The following is a 5,928-nucleotide window of genomic DNA, read 5'->3' on the forward strand; positions in this document are numbered from 1 at the left end:
AGTGTTGCAAATTCTTGGCACATGCCAAAAAATGGTATTAGAACTGTCAAAAACAAGGTAATACCATTGTCAACATATCAGAAATATGGCAGTGCTATGGTAAATGTCCACAAAAACCGTGTTAGTACCATGGTAGTGCATCCAAAACAAGTATATGGTACTTTTTGCTTGTTTTCTACAAGTTTTGATGAGGTTTGTGAAGACACAGCCGTGGTAAGGCCTCCAGATGACTGGCCAAGCGGGCTACGCACACGGTGCGCCTGTGTTTTGCTTGCTTTCGGTTTTATCATATTTGTCAGCTCAGCTGTGTGCAGGAATAACAAGCAGGCGAGTTTAATCTGCTGCGGGAGAGATCTGATGAAGGCAGGCAGCAATAAGAGCAGATCTCATTAACATCGCCGTGTAGCTTTATCCTAATGAAGTTATGGACACAGCCAAAGCAATTACACATGCAAATAGAATTAGCTAAAGCAAAATAGCAGGCCGATTGGATTGTGTTCTCACATTCAGAAATCTAAAGCATTCGCCAATCTTTTAATCAATAAAGGAGTTGACGCTTTGCCACATCCTATTAATGGAAATCCCATAATAATTATTAACATGGGTGCCTGTAAAACCAAGAAACATCAGATGAGATCGCCTACAGGGTGATACAAATATTGTATGTCTTATTTTTTACAGATTTAAGGGCAGTAGACTTAACTAGAACACTGTGAAAATCATGTTTTTCATCGGTTTGTCATGTAATATGTTAATTTTAGTAAAGTTTGTGGCATATATAGAATGTCAATACAAAAAATATCTTCAACCCTAATCAACAAAATACTACTACATAGTACTAGAATACATATAAGACATCTTATAATCTTACACACTTTTGGCTTTTAAGAAAATTGATCTTACATCTATTACATATATAGATTTGTATGCAAGAAGTGCCACTTATTCACAGACTTTAAGAGATGTGTATTTTTGCCTGCAGTCTAGCACTTTTAACTTAGTGAAACTGAACTGATCCAAAAGAGTTTAAATGGAAAATCATTGGTGTTTTAATAGCGCTCAGATTTATCACAGCAGAAACGGCAGGCAGATAATTGCACAGCGGTGAAGCGCGTACCAAACCCTGCTTGATAGAAAGCACCGCCATGCTTACTGCTGATCAATCTGGCACCTTCTCATCCTCTTTATAACCTGCTGTCAGGACAAATTACAGATGTAAAATGTGCCCCAGGCAGAGCGATGTGCATTATGGACTGTCCAGACTCACGGCCCAGAGTGAAATGTTGTGAAAGTTCAAGTTTTTCTCTGTTTTACAGGCCAGCTGCAGACTTTGTGCTGTCCCTGAGGGAATCAGTTGTCTGTCAGAAGTACACAATCATGTCAAACTGCCGTCCTTGAGGAGCAGAAAGTGTATTTATTTCAGCAGATGAATTTGCAGGTTTGATGTGAGAGACTCAACAGATGCGGGTTTGGAGCGGCTGAATGAGAATCAGAAAACAGATCCACCAATACAGCCTGGATTTGAATGAAATGAGTGAATGAAATGTGTATAATTAGAGAAGGTATGTGTTTATTTTGTTGTATATTTTAGAAATGTTGAGGTCCCTAACTGCATGTCAAATAAACTATTAAAATAAGCCTTTATTTAGCAATGAGCTGTGAAGCAAACGCTCCAAATGAGGGATGAAACTGCTCTCAGCTGAACTCCACAAGCAGGACAGAGCAGGCCCTGGCACTAACAGATCTCCAGTAGGTGCTTTCACACATGCAGTCATACATTTAACATCATTTCTTTGTTTAGAGGTCATGTGTCAGCAGGCCCTAATGTCAAAATGATGCTTAAGGGATTGTAAAATCCTGGGGAAATTGTATGCTCTGTGTGAACAAATTTAAGGCCGATATACTCACAGCAAAGTTCTTTTACATTCTTCGTTTAGGGGTAAAACGTTGTTTGAAATACTTTTACAGAAGTTTAATGTTAGTGAACATCCCAGCGCCATCCATCCTGCTGGAAGTGGTGTTTAGATGTAAATATGTGCTGCATGCTTTCCTCTTAATAACAAAATAAACACATCACAACCATGACAGCAATGAGAAAACAGCAGTTAAGAAACCATCTAATCATAGTGAAGTGGATATGTTTGCAATAGCCTTGCAATGCAGCACTGTAACACTTTATACAATAGATTGCTTTAAAGAAAGCAGCTTCACAGTAGTAAAAAAACTGAATCAGTGTCGCTTTCAGTTAGAATTACAAATGCTACAAAAAATCACCGGCATCTGTGTGTTTCTACCCCTGGTTCACTCTCTTTGATTATCTGATCAGTGTTTAACCTCTCCGGTTAAACATCATTAATCAGCCTCCCTGAACACTGAGCTGAACGTGACTCTTCACTCGTCACAGAGATCTATGAGCAGCATACCTCCACTTCACAGCTTTAAAGTATTTTAGGGTGAAATCTTCTAGGGCGTATATATATATATATATATAGGAATTGTATATTTTACTGTAAATATGTATATATGACAGTTTTATGTCATTTATTATATAAAGTGTGTATTATAAACTGGTTAGTTGCAGTCCTGGATGTTGATTAGTCAATGCAACACTAGTCTAAAGACACAATACAGTAACAGCTACTCTGTCACGTATCATACTGTACCTAATAAGACACTTTAGTCATGACTACATTCACAATATAGCATGACTGCTCATACACTATTGCAAATCCATTCATAATAAAACACTAAATGGAAACACTTGACAATAAGGTCTAATTTGTTAACACTAGTTAATGCATGAACTAACATAAACTAACACTGAGCAGTATGTGTTTTTACAACATTTATTTGTCTTTGTTAATGTTAGTTAATAAAAATTTTCATTGATTATTCATGTTAGTTCAAAATGCATTAAGTAATGTTAACAAATACAAATCTTGATTTTAAAAATGTATTATTAAAGGTTGAAATTAAGATTAACTACGGTTATTAAATGGTTATTAAATGTTATTTAGGTTATTAATTCTAACTATTATAGTTAACTAATGGTAACAAATCGAACCTTACTGTAAAGTGTTCTACTGCAAGCTTCACTGATATGTTATCACAATCATATCAAAATCAGATCTGCTATGTAATTCGTCATGAATATGACAGCGTGAGATTTGCTGGCACTTTGAATACAATTGACAATAACACATCACTATATGCTCATTATAGGCTATTTCAATCTTTCATTCTGGAATTTCCTTTAGATCAAACAAACACAATGATAGTGATCACAGCTGTTTTTATGATTATTGCATTGCTATGAAATAATTTTGTGTACCGTAATGGTGATTTTCAAGTAAAATTCAGTGATTGAGGGGAGCAGAAGCTCTACTGGAGACTCAGACAGTGAGCTGATCTGTGCGCTATGATAAATTGAACAGTTGTTTGCTCTGTTGCAGTCGTGTGGTAATGGTTGCTCATTTCTCAAAGATTGTGTGGTTTTAGTGTCTCATGGTAATATTCAGAAGTAAGAGGCCACATTAGCTCTGAGTGAAGACAAACCCCATGTGACTGAATGAACCGGACACATGACTCCATAATGCAAAGTCCATAATCAATCAAAAACAACCAGAAGAAAATCAAGAGGCAAACATTCATGCAAAATTCAAGGCACAACAGATCAGGACAGGGTTCAGCGTTCCCTGTTGGAAGAGAAACACAACTCTGACTCCTGAAATATTATGGGACATCTTCAATCAATAAAGCTGATATCAACAAAAGCACTGGGTGAGTGTGGAGTGGGGTAAACTGTGCCAATCTGTAAATTGCTCTGTAGGCAAAGAGAAATGAGGTAAGGGTGCAAGTATGTCTGTTATGTTAAGAGGAAATCATCTTTAACATACAGCCATGAAACAAATGACTGTATTTAAATGCAACTTCATCATACACATGCAATGTGTACAAGCGCTGCTCTGAGCTCCTCAAGATCTTATGGAAGATCCTGCAAGTGGTGTGGCACGGGGCACAGTTGTAAACCAGTGGAGGCACACAGAGGGAATCTGGATACCGAAGGAGGAGAACTCAACCAAACTGGAGCAGTTAAGATCCATCTTGCTCCTCAGTGTGGAAGGGAAGATTTTCTTCAGTGTCCTAGCCCGATGGATGACAGACTTCCTCCTTCTTCCATTCCGCTCAAGCTCATTGACGTGACCCTGGATCGCCACCACGTACCTAGTAAGATAATGGACCTCAACCTGAACTACTATGGGAATCTCAAGCCTGGGACACACCACGGTTTGCTCGATTCAACATGTGTGAGAACTTTGATTGGATGCTCGGTTTTTAGCGAATGAGTCAGTGCCCGAGAATTAAAGTGAAAGTGACGAAAACGAGTAAGTAAATGAAGGTGGCAAGACAGAAGGATGTTCTAATGTTACGTGATCTTTCCCAAGCATTCCAATATGCAAATATTTTCATAACAACATGAGCCGCTTAAAATGAATAAAGTTATCAACATAACTGATATTGGAAATGGTAAGCAAGCGCTACTTTGTTTATCTCGTATATCTCGTTTCGTATATCTGCGTATATCTCGTACATCCTTGTTTCAGTATCTCCTTTTAAATGATGAATATATACAATTGATAGCTGCTGATATAGACAGCTAATTCCTCTCACACAGGTGCAGAACACACATGATAGTTTACAGTCAGCTGTAGTCTGAGCGGTGTGTTCAAGTGCAGCTTTTTTATTTAAATGCTGCAGACACAAGGCGACAACATCATCAGCTTTTGTTGCAGCTAGTTCTTTGAAGTCGGCTTGGTGTGTCCCAGCCTTAACTTAACATCAGAATTGCCTGAAGAAGGGAATCATAACTGGGTGTACCATCTCAGTTATCCTCTTAGCCCTTGCCATGAATATGGTGGTCAAAGCAGCAGAAATTGAGTGCAGAGGCCCTTGCTCCAAGTCTGGTGTCCAACAGCTCCATCAGAGCCTTTATGGATGACCTCACGGTAACCACACCTTCAGAGCCAGAAAAAATCCATATCCTTGGCTAGGATGAGTTTCAAGCCTGCCAAGTCCAGATCCATAGTGGGAAAGTGGTCGACAAATTCTGCTTCGAGTTGGGTGGGATTGTAATTTCACATTGTAAAGTCTTTGACTGCAGCCTCAGGGATGCAATGACCATTCAAGCCACCATCAGGGAGCTGGAATCTTGGCCACCACAGTTCAGAAGTTTGGCCTACCAGGTTGATTTAAAGCCTAGATATACCAACATGGCATCTTACCTTGCATCCTCTGGCTTCTGCTGGTGAATGAAGTAACCATGTCAACAGTGGAGACCATGGAAAAGACGGTCAGTAGCTACCTCCACAGGTGATTGGGACTGCCACACAGCCTGAGCAGCGCAGCACTCTGTGGCAAGAGTAACAAGCTCCAGCTCCCATTCAGCAGCCTCGACAAAGAATTCAAGATCTCTCGCATCAGAGAGACGCTACTCTGTCAGGACTCCAAGGACTCAAGGGTGGCATCGGGAGGCATCATGGTACGGACAGGCAGGAAGTGGAGAGCACAGAAAGGCCTGGAAATTGCTGAGTCCCGCCTGAGACACAGGGCTTTGGTAGGCACAGTAGCTACAGGCCAGGCAGGGTTAGGTGCCAAATCCCAACCCCACTAGGATTTACTCCATGGTAGGGACTGCCACCAGCTAGGCTGGTGCTGAAGAGGAAAAGACCTGCAGGATGGTGGGCATGTGGCAACAGGGAGCATGGATGAGGTGGAAGGCAGATATGGCAGGCAGATCCCCAGCGGATCAAGTTCTTGGGCTGAGCAATATATGATGTTTTCCTAGCCCAACAAATCTTCACACCTGGGCAAAGAATGATTCACTGGCATGTCATCTATGCCCTGGTTGGGGTTCCTTTGAGGGGAGGG

General features: G+C 40.4%; 1 pseudogene; it reads left to right on the forward strand.

Annotated features, from left to right (window-relative positions):
- Nucleotides 1–3,947: 3,947 nt before the first annotated feature.
- LOC107740529 (uncharacterized) lies at nucleotides 3,948–5,671 on the forward strand (annotated as a pseudogene).
- Nucleotides 5,672–5,928: the final 257 nt, after the last annotated feature.

Source organism: Sinocyclocheilus rhinocerous, unplaced genomic scaffold (genome assembly GCF_001515625.1).
Source record: "Sinocyclocheilus rhinocerous isolate Xijiao unplaced genomic scaffold, SAMN03320098_v1.1 scaffold1246, whole genome shotgun sequence".
Classification (NCBI taxonomy): domain Eukaryota; kingdom Metazoa; phylum Chordata; class Actinopteri; order Cypriniformes; family Cyprinidae; genus Sinocyclocheilus; species Sinocyclocheilus rhinocerous.